Source organism: Phalangium opilio, unplaced genomic scaffold (genome assembly GCF_054372755.1).
Source record: "Phalangium opilio isolate 3A_F unplaced genomic scaffold, DU_Popi_V2 ptg000041l_1, whole genome shotgun sequence".
Lineage (NCBI taxonomy): Eukaryota > Metazoa > Arthropoda > Arachnida > Opiliones > Phalangiidae > Phalangium > Phalangium opilio.
The window spans coordinates 1193657-1212573 of record NW_028324165.1 but is presented as its reverse complement, the minus strand read 5'-3'; positions in this window follow the sequence as shown (position 1 = coordinate 1212573).

Here is an 18917-nt window from a genome sequence, read left to right as displayed (position 1 = left end):
ACCCTCGCCGTTAACCCCAGCACATTTCCTGATTGGGAAACGAGCCACTTCAGTTCCTGTCCACAACCTTGCGAATGTTGATCTCAATCCCAATAGAAGCCAACTTCAAGTCCGACTCAAGCATCGAAACGCTCTAGTAAATCAGTTCTGGAAGCGGTGGCGAAATCATTATCTTCTCGAGCTCCGTTCAGCCCACAGTACCAAAACAGTAGTCAATCCAGTCCCATTCAAGGTCGATGACGTGGTCCTTGTAGAAGAAGCTAAGCTACCTCGCCAAGTATGGCGTATTGGACGAATCACCGAAACCCATCCTGGTCGTGACGGGAAGATACGAGCCTGTATTATTCATCTACCTGGAAAAGTGAACATCCGACGAGCAGTACAAAATCTCTACAACTTGGAAATTAATGAACAGTCGACCACCGTTCATGGGGCGGAGGATGTTGAGACTTAGACTAAAAAATAGGCGAATAGACCAAAATAATATTAGAAATAAGATTAGTGTTTTAAGTCAACTAGTTTTTTATATATATGTATATATACTAAGATTGTGTAACCAAAAGGCAGTTGTCACTTCAGTTATCAGTTGTAATCTAGCTTTAATTTGTAACCAGTTCGCGAGTATAAGTCTTTAAGATACCATGTACGCGACTCAATAAGAGTTAAGTTTTTATAGTAAAATAAACCACTACTTGCATGCGTTACCAAGTTTAGATTAAAGTTATTCCCACATATACCAACTCTTCAGTATTAAGACGTAACAGGCAGTTTGCTGGGCTCTTTTAATTGTGTGGAGTCTAGGTTTGTTAGGAATATAGAATAGGTCTTTATTCCTTGTCTGTTTATTATTTACTTTCAAGTTTAAGGGAGAAGTGCATTCTATGCATTTATTTTTGTTACTGAAGATGTTATATAAAAACATTATTTCTGTGTATTTTCTGTAACATGTTTAAGTCATTGTATGTATCGTTTTTAAGAAAATATCGATTCAACAATTGTATAAATTTCCGCTGTAGCCTCTCCATTTTCATAATGACACTATTTGAACTTCCACCCCATAATAAAGAGCAATATTCTATTTTTTGCCGAACTACAGTGAGATACAATTGCGTGAAAACACTGGCACTTTTGAGATTTCTGGATATTCTAAGACTAAACGTTGTAAGCTACTTGATACTGTTGCTTCTACGTGTTGACTGAAGTACAATTTTTTGTCGAGAAGGCAACCCAAAGCTTTTGTTATCGTGGTTCTCTCTATTAAAACGTCGTCAATTTTATATTCATATTTGATTATATTGGTTTTCCTTGAAAATTTTGGTATGTAGGTTTTTAATGCGTTTAGGGGCATTTCGTTGTTTTTACCCCAATTTCTGATTGTAATGATTGTTTCTTCCAATTCTTGACGGTGTTTTTTTCTCGGAAGGACTTGTTATCGTCAGCAAATGCTCTTACATGAACTTTCACGCTTAAATTATTGTACAAATTATTTATTAATATTAAAAATAGTAGCGGGTCAAGAGAATATCCCTGTCGTACTGCCCGCTTTGTCTTATAAATGACGTCCATAAGCTCGCCATTCATTTTGATTATGTTGTTTCTATCGGTAAGGTAACTACTGAGCCACTTTAAATGTGTACCCCCTAATCCATACCATTCCATTTTTTTAATAAAATTGTGCGATTCATTCTGTCAAACGCTTTTGATAGGTCCATAGCGTCTACTTGTTTTCATTTTTCTATTCGTGGAGCAACGTAGTTTAGAAAGGAGACTAAGTCTGATGTCATGGAACGTTCATGCAAAAGCCATGCTACGAGTGCAGGTTTGAACCAGGCATTATTAAACTTGTACATTACTATTTCAAATACTTTTGAGAAAACCGAAATAATAGAAATTGGCCGATAATTTATAACATCGCTCTTTGCGTCTTTTTAAAGATCGGAATTATTATGTTTCCATACTACAGGGAACTGCCCACTTGGGATGGATAGGTTAAAGATGTACGTCAGCAATGGTGTGAATACTTCCTTACACTCTTTTAGTATGAAGGCTGGAATATTGTCTATTCCGGTTTTAATTTTTGTATCGCTTCATGGACCTCATTGTGCGTAATACATAGGTTATGGTGGAGCCTCCGAAATGAACTAGGCCCATTCATGTCAAATTTTATGTGGGGAAATATCCAGTTTGTTAAGGAAAATATTTTCACCATATATGTGTACGAGAAGGCGCTTCTTTTCGGTTGGGACAGGGGTCTTCCTTAAAGTATCGTTGATATTTTTAGGGGTCAGTCATAAAATTTTTATGACAGAGAAAAGTTTCATCCTAAAATTAACGTAAATGTTTTTAGGGCTATTCACTTTTTACTGAATCTTTTGGTTAGATTGTATGGATGAGAACAAAATTAATTATTATATTTTAGAATTGTTATTTTTAATAAAACGAAACTTCTTGAAGTTGAAAAATCAGTTATAATTTTTTACACTCCGCTTATGCTATCGCATTTCATTTCAGAACTTGAGCCATTGTTCAATTCCTTTCCTATCTTGCTAATACTGTATTGTAAACAGTTTGGAACAAGCCAAAAAACCATGATTCTTTAAATAAAATTAGATGTTAAATTATTTCAATTAAAATAATTCAGTAAGAGTAATAAAAATGTATACTTACAATCCGCGACCTTGGCCCAAATACTTAAGCAGTCGACAGGGTCATGGGGTTGAACTTTGTTTATTTTACGGTCTAATAAGCGTTCCCAAGCGTGAAACCACGGTGAACTCAGTTGGTTAAAAAATATTCTCGCTTCGCGACACGCATGGGCCTAGTTCATTTCGGGGGCTCCGGTTATGGAGTGGATCGCACGAAATTAGGCCAGTTGGTATGGACGTGTCTTCGATGCTACAGGTATTATATGTATTTCCGATGTTTCAAAGGACACGTTGGACGTTACTTTTTCTTTTTCCTTGTTACAAAGGATTAAGTGTTCTCTTTCTCAAGGTTTAAGTAGGTTGTTGACATATGTCCATAGCCTGTCGGGTTTTTCTTTGGTTTCGGATACGATAGACGCGGTCCAATTTTCTCGATCGATTTTGATTAACCGTTGTGCTTTTCTTCGGTTATCCTTATATTTTAGGATATCGGCATCATTTTTGGTACGTTTGAAGCCAAGATTTGAAAAAGATACGGTACAGTTAAGATTAAATAATAAATCACAGCATCAACTGAAGCGACGATTTTGGCTAAATCTATATTCAGTTTTAAATACCGGGAATTGTAAAGGTTGCATTGAATGTAAAAAAGTGAACCTTCAAAGTTGCCTAGAGCGATTGCCGAAATTCTGGTCGAAATGAGTAAAACGTTAGACGTTAAAGCGAGCGTTACAAAAATTCTTTAAGAATTTGATTCAATGGCCATTTTTGTCAATGTGCATATTTTGAAAAAATTGTTGCTAAATGTTTTATTAAAGAGGCAGGTATTTATAATATAACAAGCCGCAAAAGCACTCGATACATACGTAATTTGATACAAAATATCAACTCCGTCTAATTCGACACGAAAATTGAATTCGATTTCCCAACAAATCAAGTGAAATCCGTAAGAATTTGCAATCTGAAATGATACCCATCCTCTTTATAGTTAACCGTTTACGCTTTTCACCACACCTAACTAATCCCAGACATTGCAGAATTTTCAATACAAGTTGGAAAAACCAAAATATTACCTCTCCGTGTCGAGAAGATTATATAAACTTAAGTATCCAATGAAAACGTCGACCTTTTTGCCCTCATCCTTTCCCGCGCTTTGCGCTTCCGCATTTCATCCTTACTCTCAACATTATCTTCCTCCATTTTACATACAAAAATCAAATACTCACAAAAAGAAGCGGCAAAAACCTGCAGGCTCTTTACAACCACTTAATTTGACTTAATATCCAATTCCCAACAACAATAATATACATGTAGTTTAATTGTCAACCAACTAGCATCGAAATTCTCATTAAGAATGGCTCCCGCGGATAAAAAAGGGCAATTTTCTTCTAGGTGGGCGTTATCTCAGTAGATTTGAAAAATATCATTTGTTTTTTTTCCCCCAATGCCTAACCGTTTGGATTTTTTAAAGCAATCTTAGCACCAAAAAATATTTTTTGATACAAAATAAATGTTTTATATTCTTATTAAGAATAAAACAAGAGGATAAAAAAGGTCTGTCCTCTCGTAATTTTTTAAGCTTTTATCATGATTACTCTATACAACAGTAACAAGGAGTATAAACCCATTAGTGGAAGCAGTATTTTTTCCGAAACAATCTCGCTTATGTTTATCCTCTCTAGACTTCGCTAAAAACGTATTACTCCTACGTAAAATATTAATAGACAGGCAAGGATTCATACCATTAAAGAAGGAGCGCAATATTATCCATATTTTCATTTCATATACAGAGAAAAGAAATTATTATGTTTCTGAGAGGAGCTTCCCGTTTTTGTTGTTGTTTTGAAAAATATATCGCAATGCACGGGCCTTGATAGATATAGGAGGCAATGAATGAAATATATCACAATGCACGCGCCTTGATAGATATAGGAGGCAATTATTGAAATATATCACAATGCACGGGCCTTGATAAATATAGGAGGCAATGATAATCTCTCTCTTTGCACGAGAGGTTTATCTTTAATATTTAAATAAATATAATTATTTTTAATTATTTTAATCTTCAATAATTAACATTAATAATAGTTAAATCGTTTAAAATAAAGTTATACCTACTACCATCTCAAACTTTGCTAATATTGACGTTTAAAGTGAAGGGTACCCCTCTTGCCCGCTTTCTTCAAATTTTGGGGTATATATACGATTCGTTTCCATTATAATAGTAAGGAAAAAGCGCAATTGCGAAAAGAGGCTAGACGTTTCTCGTAACCCTAGCTGATCGCCGCGTATATCCTAAAACCAAACGATGATAATGGAGTAGAAGCCAATGATACAGATTGGTGTCTATGTGGAATAGACGGAAGACCAGTGGATGGTGGTGTTAGAAGCCAGTATGTGCAGACTGGTGTTAATGTGGGATTGACAAAGAACAGAAGATGGTGGTGATTGGAAGCCAGTATGTACAGACTGGTGTCCAAGTCGAATGGACGAAGACCAGAAGATGGTGGTGTGAGAACTCAAGTAGAGGAGCCATTTCCGTGACTGTGAAAGCAGTTCGGAAATGGCGAACACGTTTGCTCCGATACGCAAACTGCGAAAGCGGTCACGTGGGTGTAACAACGGACAGACAGACACGGCCGTTACAGAACCTCTCCTGGACTACGTCACACGGAGAGGTAATAACAAAAGTGAACACATTTTTCCTGCAAACTTTAATTTTAATCATTTTGCGACGTTTATTAGTTACGATATCTTTGCAGACGCAGCAGCAGACGCAAGAATTTGCTATTCTACGAACAAACATTTTTTTCACTTATGGTCTACCGAAACACTAACGTTTCTTTTTCCTTCAATTGCGTAAATTGTTTTACCGTAAGAGAGTTTAATCCATATAGTATTAATTATTTAACATACTGCGTACATAGAGCAGAAAGGTACCATTTTCACTATCCCCTTCTGGTCGACATATATTAATTAAATATAATAATTATGTTCATTTCCATTTTCCTACTCGCAACGTAGCGTTTGCAATTTAATGAAGGATAATCAAAGGGTTTAGATTTACAATTCCACGTATACAACCCGATATGATTTGCAGAAACTTTGATTTTCAATTATTCGAGCAAACAAAGGCTATTAAAAACTGTAAGTCACGTGGGACGATCACCAAAATTTACTAAAAATCTTTGATCAGTTCTCAAAGCGCATAACACAATTTTTGACTCGATGAATTTTAGTCCATACATAGTTGGAGTTATTTAACATACTGCTGAGAAGACCGGAGTATTGACTATAAAGTACTACAGTATGGTTCCACAAGGGCAAAAATCATTTTGCAATCATTCTTGTGGATTCCAATGTGCTAAGGGTGTACAGCACCCAACAATGATCAAAGTCTATATAGCGTCACTTTCGAATACACTATAAAGTTCTGAAGAGTGCCACATAAACTTGAGAAATGCCTGTATCTATCAATACTTGCGGAATACATTGACCAAAAAACGATAAGGACCTTCGCCCAAAAAATCAAAATAAATGCTGGTAAAGAATAGGGTCTCCCCCTCCTGCGGGGTCGAAGAAGGATGTATTAAAATTTCGATCTGTAAGAAGTATTGTGATAGCACCTGCTAAAACAGGCAAAGATAGAAGAAGTAAAATAGCTGTAATTTTTACTGATCAAACAAAAAGAGGTATTCGTTCTATAATTATTCTTTGTGTTCGTATATTGATAATTGTAGTAATAAAATTGATAGCCCCCAAAATTGAGGATACACCTGCTAAGTGTAATGAAAAGATGGTTAAATCTACAGATGCTCCTGTATGAGCAATATTTCTTGATAAGGGGGGTATACTGTTCATCCTGTTCCTGCCCCGTTTTCTACTATTGTTGATGATAGTAATAGTAAAAAAGAAGGGGGGAGCAATCAAAATCTTATATTATTAAGTCGGGGGAAAGCTATATCAGGGGCTCCTAATATTAATGGGACTAATCAGTTTCCAAACCCCCCAATTATAATAGGTATTACTATAAAGAAAATTATAACAAAGGCATGGGCGGTTACAATAACATTATAAATTTGATCATCATTTATTATTGACCCAGGTTGTCCTAACTCAGCTCGGATTAGTATACTAAGGGCTGTTCCAATTATTGCAGCCCATATCCCAAAAATTATGTATATTGTACCAATATCTTTGTGGTTAGTAGAAAATATTCATCGCGGTAAAATGTCTGAAAAATAAGAGATAAATTGTAAATTTATTTATGGCTTTAAAAGCCTTTTACTAAAAAGTTTTGGCTTTATATTTTATTTAGAATTTAAAATTGCAAATTTTAAGGAGAGTTTTCTAAAGCTTAAAAAAATTTATTTTAAACTTTGAAGGTTTATAGTTTAGTTTAACTTAAAGCTTTAGTAAAATATGTTGATTACTGGCCCTCTTAATAAAATAATAATAAAATAAGGGGAGTATCTTGAAGAAATTTGAAAAATATTTTTTTTGAGAAAGAATTTAGTATTAGAGCTACATAGCTCAAGCGAATATAGAAGAATAAATTTATTATAGCTCTTATGATAAGAATTATACTTAGGATTATTCAATCTAATTTGAGTAATATTGATAGGACTATTAGTTTAGGGAAAAACCCTAGTAAAGGGGGTATCCCCCTATATTCAATATTAGGGTATAAATTAAGATTTTATTTTTTTTGTTGTAAATAAAGTAGTATTGATTGAGTTTATTTTTAAGGACCTTATGGTTATAGAAGCAAAGATTAAACCCTTCCATGGAAAAAATTCTCCATTCGAATGTGGATTTAATCCTTCTTATAAAACTCGGGTACCTTTCTCTTTACAGTTTTTCTTAATTGCTTTAATCTTTATTATTTTTGATGTAGAAATCATCTTAATCATACCCTCACCTTTATTCCTATTTAAATCTTATGTTATAAGAATCTCAGTGTTTAGATTAATTTTTATTGTTACTCTGGGATTACTTTATGAATGAAAAGAAGGGAGATTAAATTGAGTTTAGGTTAGTATTTAAAATTTATAAAATCTAATTTGCACTTAGAAATTGTGTCCCACCTAGCCTTTTAATAAAAGTGAAATTTTATCACATTCAGTTTCGACCTGAAAATTTGAACTAACATTCTTATTTTAGAAGAAACCAATAATGAGGTATCTTAATGTTAATAAGAATAAAGACTAATAAAGTCCTTCTAAAGAAGTTAAAATTTTTAAAGCCGCTAACTTTAACTCTGTTTATTAATCAAAAACATAACTTCTAATTTTTCTATTATGTAATTAAAACACCTGATTTTTTCATAATCAAAATACTCTATAAAGTTAGAAATACAAAAAATTTAATTTATTTAAGAGAATCCCTTCTATCTTGACTGCTTCAAAATCATATTATAAATTTAACTACTTAAATAAAAACTTAATAAAAAAATTAAACCTAATAAAAGTAAAAGAATTTGAACAAATAAGGTATTATAATATATTCGCTGAAAAACACCCCCTCATAAACATAAAAATTTTTCAACTCCTGATCCCCCAAAAATTTCTCCCCAACCTAAATCTCCTTTTACAAAAGAAACTCTATTAAGCTTAAAAAATTACTTATAAAAAACGAAGCCAGACTTAATAAAAACCATATAGAAATAAAAAAATAAAAAATAATTCTACTATAAAGATTTATAAATATTTCTCTAATTGGTAATCAGAACCAAAAAATTAAAAAAACACCAATTAATGTAAATATTTTATCACCAAGAGACAAAACAACTAAAGCGCTATAATCAAATAATAATCAACTCATTACACCACCAAAAATTACCCCCAGTAATGAAAGGAAAAAAATAGAAAAGTTTATCTCTTTTCTTTCAGAGTAATTAAAAAAATTTACCCCTATATATCCATTTAGTAATAAATTATAAATTAAACGTGATCTGTAAACAATTGTAGAAAAAACCCCTAAAAAAAATAAAAATATATAATAACCCACACCCCTCTATTAAAAATAACTCAATAATTAAATCCTTTGAATAAAACCCACAACTAAAGGGGATACCCCCTAATCTTAAAAAACTTAACAATATACCATAACCTAGCATAGGGGAAAAATTTAACAAACCCCCTAATATCCGAATATCTTGTAATCCATTACCCCCATGAATCATAGAACCAGCACATAAAAATAATAAAGCCTTAAAAATTGCATGAGTCAATATGTGAAAATAAGCTCACTCTCAAAGACCTAAAGATAAACTAAACATTATTAAAGCTAACTGACTTAAAGTTGATAAAGCAATAACCCTTTTAAAATCTATTTCTATACATGCCCCCACCCCTGACATTAATAAAGTTAATAATGAAATATATATTATAACTCTCCCATAAACTCTAAATAAAAAAAGATCATGAAAACGAATTAATAAAAAAACTCCAGCTGTGACTAAAGTAGAAGAATGAACTAAAGAAGAAACAGGGGTGGGGGCAGCCATAGCTGCTGGAAGTCCAGAAGAAAAAGGAATTTGAGCTCTTTTAGTTATGGCTGCTAAAAAAATACAACTAAATAACCAAACAGACAAAAGGTCTAAATTTAAACTATTAAAAAAAATAAAATCCCAACCCCCCAAATTTACTATCGCGAGAATACCTAAAAGAATTCCTACATCACCTACCCGATTTCTCAAAACTGTTAATATACCTGCATTAAAAGAACGAATATTTTGAAAATAAATTACCAAGGCATAAGAAATCAAGCCTAAACCATCCCAACCTAATAGTAAACTTATTAGGTTGGGACTCAAGACTAATAAAGCTATTGAAAGAATGAATAATAAAACTAAAGAAAAAAAACGTACCTCTCTCCCATCACCCATCATATAAGAGTGGCTATAAACAAATACAAAAAAAGAAATTAAAAGAACAACAGATAAAAACACAACTCCCACTCAATCAAATAATAAAATAAAACCCCCACTCCCACTCAATCAAATAATAAAATAAAACCCCCACTCCCAGAAACACTAAACAGTTCATACTCATAAAAAATACTTGCCCAGTTATTAATAAATACAAAGCCATAAAAAAAAATTAATAGTAAAAAACCAGCTCAAATAAAAAAATTTGACATTTACTTAAAAGGAGCCCTATCTTTACTTCCACAAATTAAAATTTTTTATTAAACTACTTAAGTAAATAATAAGACCCAGATTAAAAACTAATAATAACAAGGGATAAATATGTCCCCATAAAACCAAATTTTCCCTTAAACTTCTAGGGTAGAATCTTCTAAAAGTTCAAAATCGACCATGTTGGCTCAAAGAAAATAAATATAGAGAATAACATCCAGCCAAAAAAAATATACACCCTAACGGAAATATTAATCAGCATCTAACCTGAACTATCCCAAATGAAAGAAACAATTCCCCCACTAAATTTAGAAAAGGAGGAGCGGCCATATTTCTTACACTTAAAATAAATCACAAAAAGGAAAAACTAGGTAAAACTAGGATTAAACCACGAAGAAGGAGAAGTCTTCGTGTATGTAAACGCTCATAAATCATATTTACAAAAGCAAACAACCCAGAAGAAGTAAATCCGTGGGAAAGTATTATAATAACTGAGCCAAGATAACCATAAACTGATAGTCTAAAAACACCCCCAAGAAATATACTTATATGCCCTACCGAAGAATAAACCCCCTTATATCTCTTTGGGACAAACATACAATTCTTATAATTACCCCTCCCCCTAAAAAAAAAGATAAAATAATATCCCCATACTCAACTAAAAACCCTAAATATAAAGGGATTTACCGTAACATACCATACCCCCCTATTTTTAGCATTACACCAGCCAAAATCATTGAACCAAAAACAGGTGCTTCTAAATGAGCCTTTGGTAATCATAAATGCACTATATACCCGGGTAACTTAATTAAGAAAGCTAAATAAATAAAAAAAAATAAATAGGAAGAACTGCTAAGACTAATTAGGCTATAGTAAAAAAAAATTATAGTACCTAAATCCCTATCTATCCATAACAATCCTAATAAGATAGGTAAGGAACCAAATATAGTATAAAATAACATATAAATCCCAGCCTTTAGCTTTTCTGGTTGAAAACCGTACCCAACAATTAGTAATAAAAGAGGGACTGAAGAAGCTTCAAAAGAAAAATAAAAATATAACAAATCTGTAGCTAGAAAAGTGAGCACTAAAGTTAATAATATAAATATACATAAAACTTTATATAATAAAAAATTAAAATTTTCCTTTTTAATTCCGCCTCTGGCTAATAAACCTAAGTATAAAATTCAAAGGGTTAGAAAAACTAAAGAATAGCTTAACAAATCACAGGCAAAAACTATAGAAATTTGAGAAACTCCCTCTATAGGGTAAACTATTACTCAACCTGGGAGGTACTAACTTGCAGGACTTTTTTTTTGCAAACTTTTTTTACAAACTTGCAGAACCTTCGAGTAACGTACCCCTCGAAAAGTTTGCAATTTCAAACCCTAATTTGCAGAACCTTTTCTAGAAACTTGCAGAACTTATTGTTTGCAATTCTAGACCCTAATTTGCAGGAACTTTTGAACAAAATTGCATAACCGACATCTAAAAAGGTAATTAAGTTTGTTATCTTTAATTTTTTTTAATTAAAAATTAAACAATGAAAATAAGAGCCTTTAACAACGGAAATTACCGAAATATTTCATCAGAATACATCTTGGATGATTAATTTGAAACTCTTAAATGTTTGCTTTGAGTTTTGTGACTAAAAAATAAAGGTTGACCCTTAACCCATAGTCGTGGTATGCTACTAGAGTTAAATTTAAACTATCGAGACTATATAATTATGGTTTCTTACTGACGAGTTAAATTCAAATAATAAGGGTTAATGGCGTATTTGACACTATTAAACGTAATGAATTAACATATTTTTATAAGGATTTCTGAGGTGAAGAGCATTCCTACAATATATATTTAAATTAAAGAGTGTAAGGATACTATCATTTGAACTAACTTGGGTGAGTGTATGTTCTGATTAGTTTATGAAATTTATTGAGAATTATTACTTACCATTATTAATTTTTTGTTAGTTTTTTATGCCAAAAACCTCTTGCAGAACCTTGAATATTTTTTGCAAACTTTTAGAAAAACCGGTTTTTTTCAAATGAAACGGTACTAATCAGTTCATTAAATTAAATAAGAATTAATTCTAACCATCATTTAATTTTTTGGCAGTTTTTATGCCGAAAACCTCTTGCAGAACCTTGGATGTTTTTTGCAAACTTTTAGAGAAACCGGTTTTTTTACATGAAAACGGTACGGATCAGTTCATTAAATTAAATAAGAATTAATTCTAACCATCATTTAATTTTTTGGCAGTTTTTTATGCCGAAAAACTCTTGCAGAACCTTGAATATTTTTTGCAAACTTTTAGAAAAACCGGTTTTTTTCAAATGAAACGGTACTAATCAGTTCATTAAATTAAAAAAGAATTAATTCTAACCATCATTTAATTTTTTGGCAGTTTTTTATGCCTAAAAACTCTTGCAGAACCTTGAATTATTTTTGCAAACTTTTAGAAAAACCGGTTTTTTTCAAATGAAACGTTCCTTATCAGTTCATTAAATTAAATAAGAATTAATTCTAACCATCATTAAATTTTTTGGCAGTTTTTATGCCGAAAAACTCTTGCAGAACCTTGAATATTTTTTGCAAACTTTTAGAAAAACCGGTTTTTTACATGAAAACGGTACGGATCAGTTCACTAAATTAAATAAGAATTAATTCTAACCATCATTTAATTTTTTGGCAGTTTTTTATGCCGAAAACCTCTTGCAGAACCTTGAAGATTTTTTGCAAACTTTTAGAAAAACCGGTTTTTTTCAAATGAAACGGTACTAATCAGTTCATTAAATTAAATAAGAATTAATTCTAACCATCATTTAATTTTTTGGCAGTTTTTATGCCCAAAAACCTCTTGCAGAACCTTGGATGTTTTTTGCAAACTTTTAGAGAAACCGGTTTTTTTACATGAAAACGGTACGGATCAGTTCATTAAATTAAATAAGAATTAATTCTAACCATCATTTAATTTTTTGGCAGTTTTTTATGCCGAAAAACTCTTGCAGAACCTTGAATATTTTTTGCAAACTTTTAGAAAAACCGGTTTTTTTCAAATGAAACGGTACTAATCAGTTCATTAAATTAAAAAAGAATTAATTCTAACCATCATTTAATTTTTTGGCAGTTTTTTATGCCGAAAAACTCTTGCAGAACCTTGAATTATTTTTGCAAACTTTTAGAAAAACCGGTTTTTTTCAAATGAAACGTTCCTTATCAGTTCATTAAATTAAATAAGAATTAATTCTAACCATCATTAAATTTTTTGGTAGTTTTTTATGACTAAAAACTCTTGCAGAACCTTGAATATTTTTTGCAAACTTTTAGAAAAACCGGTTTTTTTTCAAATGAAACGGTACTAATCAGTTCATTAAATTAAATAAGAATTAATTCTAACCATCATTAAATTTTTTGGCAGTTTTTATGCCGAAAAACTCTTGCAGAACCTTGAATATTTTTTGCAAACTTTTAGAAAAACCGGTTTTTTACATGAAAACGGTACGGATCAGTTCACTAAATTAAATAAGAATTAATTCTAACCATCATTTAATTTTTTGGCAGTTTTTTATGCCGAAAACCTCTTGCAGAACCTTGAATATTTTTTGCAAACTTTTAGAAAAACCGGTTTTTTTCAAATGAAACGGTACTAATCAGTTCATTAAATTAAATAAGAATTAATTCTAACCATCATTAATTTTTTTGGTAGTTTTTTATGCCGAAAAACTCTTGCAGAACCTTGAATATGTTTTGCAAACTTTTAGAAAAACCGGTTTTTTTCAAATGAAACGGTACTAATCAGTTCATTAAATTAAATAAAAATTAATTCTAACTATCATTTAATTTTTTGGTAGTTTTTTATGCCGAAAAACTCTTGCAGGACCTTGAATATTTTTTGCAAACTTTTAGAAAAACCGGTTTTTTTCAAATGAAACGGTACTAATCAGTTCATTAAATTAAATAAAAATTAATTCTAACCATCATTTAATTTTTTGGCAGTTTTTTATGCCGAAAAACTCTTGCAGAACCTTGAATTATTTTTGCAAACTTTTAGAAAAACCGGTTTTTTTCAAATGAAACGTTCCTTATCAGTTCATTAAATTAAATAAGAATTAATTCTAACCATCATTAAATTTTTTGGTAGTTTTTTATGACTAAAAACTCTTGCAGAACCTTGAATATTTTTTGCAAACTTTTAGAAAAACCGGTTTTTTTCAAATGAAACGGTACTAATCAGTTCATTAAATTAAATAAGAATTAATTCTAACCATCATTAAATTTTTTGGCAGTTTTTATGCCGAAAAACTCTTGCAGAACCTTGAATATTTTTTGCAAACTTTTAGAAAAACCGGTTTTTTACATGAAAACGGTACGGATCAGTTCACTAAATTAAATAAGAATTAATTCTAACCATCATTTAATTTTTTGGCAGTTTTTTATGCCGAAAACCTCTTGCAGAACCTTGAATATTTTTTGCAAACTTTTAGAAAAACCGGTTTTTTTCAAATGAAACGGTACTAATCAGTTCATTAAATTAAATAAGAATTAATTCTAACCATCATGAATTTTTTTGGTAGTTTTTTATGCCGAAAAACTCTTGCAGAACCTTGAATATTTTTTGCAAACTTTTAGAAAAACCGGTTTTTTTACATGAAAACGGTACGGATCAGTTCATTTAATTAATTAAGAATTAATTCTAACCATCATTTAATTTTTTGGCAGTTTTTTATGCCGAAAACCTCTTGCAGAACCTTGAATATTTTTTGCAAACTTTTAGAAAAACCGGTTTTTTTCAAATGAAACGGTACTAATCAGTTCATTAAATTAAATAAGAATTAATTCTAACCATCATTAAATTTTTTGGTAGTTTTTTATGCCGAAAAACTCTTGCAGAACCTTGAATAATTTTTGCAAACTTTTAGAAAAACCAGTTTTTTTCAAATGAAACGGTATTAATCAGTTCATTAAATTAAATAAGAATTAATTCTAACCATCATTAATTTTTTTGGTAGTTTTTTATGCCGAAAAACTCTTGCAGAACCTTGAATATTTTTTGCAAACTTTTAGAAAAACCGGTTTTTTTCAAATGAAACGGTACTAATCAGTTCATTAAATTAAATAAGAATTAATTCTAACCATCATTAATTTTTTTGGTAGTTTTTTATGCCGAAAAACTCTTGCAGAACCTTGAATATTTTTTGCAAACTTTTAGAAAAACCGGTTTTTTTCAAATGAAACGGTACTAATCAGTTCATTAAATTAAAAAAGAATTAATTCTAACCATCATTTAATTTTTTGGCAGTTTTTTATGCCGAAAAACTCTTGCAGAACCTTGAATTATTTTTGCAAACTTTTAGAAAAACCGGTTTTTTTCAAATGAAACGTTCCTTATCAGTTCATTAAATTAAATAAGAATTAATTCTAACCATCATTAAATTTTTTGGTAGTTTTTTATGACTAAAAACTCTTGCAGAACCTTGAATATTTTTTGCAAACTTTTAGAAAAACCGGTTTTTTTTTCAAATGAAACGGTACTAATCAGTTCATTAAATTAAATAAGAATTAATTCTAACCATCATTAAATTTTTTGGCAGTTTTTATGCCGAAAAACTCTTGCAGAACCTTGAATATTTTTTGCAAACTTTTAGAAAAACCGGTTTTTTACATGAAAACGGTACGGATCAGTTCACTAAATTAAATAAGAATTAATTCTAACCATCATTTAATTTTTTGGCAGTTTTTTATGCCGAAAACCTCTTGCAGAACCTTGAATATTTTTTGCAAACTTTTAGAAAAACCGGTTTTTTTCAAATGAAACGGTACTAATCAGTTCATTAAATTAAATAAGAATTAATTCTAACCATCATTAATTTTTTTGGTAGTTTTTTATGCCGAAAAACTCTTGCAGAACCTTGAATATGTTTTGCAAACTTTTAGAAAAACCGGTTTTTTTCAAATGAAACGGTACTAATCAGTTCATTAAATTAAATAAAAATTAATTCTAACTATCATTTAATTTTTTGGTAGTTTTTTATGCCGAAAAACTCTTGCAGGACCTTGAATATTTTTTGCAAACTTTTAGAAAAACCGGTTTTTTTCAAATGAAACGGTACTAATCAGTTCATTAAATTAAATAAAAATTAATTCTAACCATCATTTAATTTTTTGGCAGTTTTTTATGCCGAAAAACTCTTGCAGAACCTTGAATTATTTTTGCAAACTTTTAGAAAAACCGGTTTTTTTTCAAATGAAACGTTCCTTATCAGTTCATTAAATTAAATAAGAATTAATTCTAACCATCATTAAATTTTTTGGTAGTTTTTTATGACTAAAAACTCTTGCAGAACCTTGAATATTTTTTGCAAACTTTTAGAAAAACCGGTTTTTTTCAAATGAAACGGTACTAATCAGTTCATTAAATTAAATAAGAATTAATTCTAACCATCATTAAATTTTTTGGCAGTTTTTATGCCGAAAAACTCTTGCAGAACCTTGAATATTTTTTGCAAACTTTTAGAAAAACCGGTTTTTTACATGAAAACGGTACGGATCAGTTCACTAAATTAAATAAGAATTAATTCTAACCATCATTTAATTTTTTGGCAGTTTTTTATGCCGAAAACCTCTTGCAGAACCTTGAATATTTTTTGCAAACTTTTAGAAAAACCGGTTTTTTTCAAATGAAACGGTACTAATCAGTTCATTAAATTAAATAAGAATTAATTCTAACCATCATGAATTTTTTTGGTAGTTTTTTATGCCGAAAAACTCTTGCAGAACCTTGAATATTTTTTGCAAACTTTTAGAAAAACCGGTTTTTTTACATGAAAACGGTACGGATCAGTTCATTTAATTAATTAAGAATTAATTCTAACCATCATTTAATTTTTTGGCAGTTTTTTATGCCGAAAACCTCTTGCAGAACCTTGAATATTTTTTGCAAACTTTTAGAAAAACCGGTTTTTTTCAAATGAAACGGTACTAATCAGTTCATTAAATTAAATAAGAATTAATTCTAACCATCATTAAATTTTTTGGTAGTTTTTTATGCCGAAAAACTCTTGCAGAACCTTGAATAATTTTTGCAAACTTTTAGAAAAACCAGTTTTTTTCAAATGAAACGGTATTAATCAGTTCATTAAATTAAATAAGAATTAATTCTAACCATCATTAATTTTTTTGGTAGTTTTTTATGCCGAAAAACTCTTGCAGAACCTTGAATATTTTTTGCAAACTTTTAGAAAAACCGGTTTTTTTCAAATGAAACGGTACTAATCAGTTCATTAAATTAAATAAGAATTAATTCTAACCATCATTAATTTTTTTGGTAGTTTTTTATGCCGAAAAACTCTTGCAGAACCTTGAATATTTTTTGCAAACTTTTAGAAAAACCGGTTTTTTTCAAATGAAACGGTACTAATCAGTTCATTAAATTAAATAAAAATTAATTCTAACTATCATTTAATTTTTTGGCAGTTTTTTATGCCGAAAAACTCTTGCAGAACCTTGAATATTTTTTGCAAACTTTTAGAAAAACCGGTTTTTTTACATGAAAACGGCACGGATCAGTTCATTAAATCAAATAAGAATTAATTCTAACCATCATTTAATTTTTTGGCAGTTTTTTATGCCGAAAAACTCTTGCAGAACCTTGAATATTTTTTGCAAACTTTTAGAAAAACCGGTTTTTTTCAAATGAAACGGTACTAATCAGTTCATTAAATTAAAAAAGAATTAATTCTAACCATCATTTAATTTTTTGGCAGTTTTTTATGCCGAAAAACTCTTGCAGAACCTTGAATTATTTTTGCAAACTTTTAGAAAAACCGGTTTTTTTCAAATGAAACGTTCCTTATCAGTTCATTAAATTAAATAAGAATTAATTCTAACCATCATTAAATTTTTTGGTAGTTTTTTATGACTAAAAACTCTTGCAGAACCTTGAATATTTTTTGCAAACTTTTAGAAAAACCGGTTTTTTTTTCAAATGAAACGGTACTAATCAGTTCATTAAATTAAATAAGAATTAATTCTAACCATCATTAAATTTTTTGGCAGTTTTTATGCCGAAAAACTCTTGCAGAACCTTGAATATTTTTTGCAAACTTTTAGAAAAACCGGTTTTTTACATGAAAACGGTACGGATCAGTTCACTAAATTAAATAAGAATTAATTCTAACCATCATTTAATTTTTTGGCAGTTTTTTATGCCGAAAACCTCTTGCAGAACCTTGAATATTTTTTGCAAACTTTTAGAAAAACCGGTTTTTTTCAAATGAAACGGTACTAATCAGTTCATTAAATTAAATAAGAATTAATTCTAACCATCATTAATTTTTTTGGTAGTTTTTTATGCCGAAAAACTCTTGCAGAACCTTGAATATGTTTTGCAAACTTTTAGAAAAACCGGTTTTTTTCAAATGAAACGGTACTAATCAGTTCATTAAATTAAATAAAAATTAATTCTAACTATCATTTAATTTTTTGGCAGTTTTTATGCATAAAAACTCTTGCAGAACCTTGAATTATTTTTGCTAACTTTTAGAAAAACCGGTTTTTTTCAAATGAAACGGTACTAATCAGTTCATTAAATTAAATAAGAATTAATTCTAACCATCATTAATTTTTTTGGTAGTTTTTTATGCCGAAAAACTCTTGCAGAACCTTGAATATTTTTTGCAAACTTTTAGAAAAACCGGTTTTTTTCAAATGAAACGGTACTAATCAGTTCATTAAATTAAATAAAAATTAATTCTAACTATCATTTAATTTTTTGGCAGTTTTTTATGCCGAAAAACTCTTGCAGAACCTTGAATATTTTTTGCAAACTTTTAGAAAAACCGGTTTTTTTACATGAAAACGGCACGGATCAGTTCATTAAATCAAATAAGAATTAATTCTAACCATCATTTAATTTTTTGGCAGTTTTTTATGCCGAAAAACTCTTGCAGAACCTTGAATATTTTTTGCAAACTTTTAGAAAAACCGGTTTTTTTCAAATGAAACGGTACTAATCAGTTCATTAAATTAAAAAAGAATTAATTCTAACCATCATTTAATTTTTTGGCAGTTTTTTATGCCGAAAAACTCTTGCAGAACCTTGAATTATTTTTGCAAACTTTTAGAAAAAC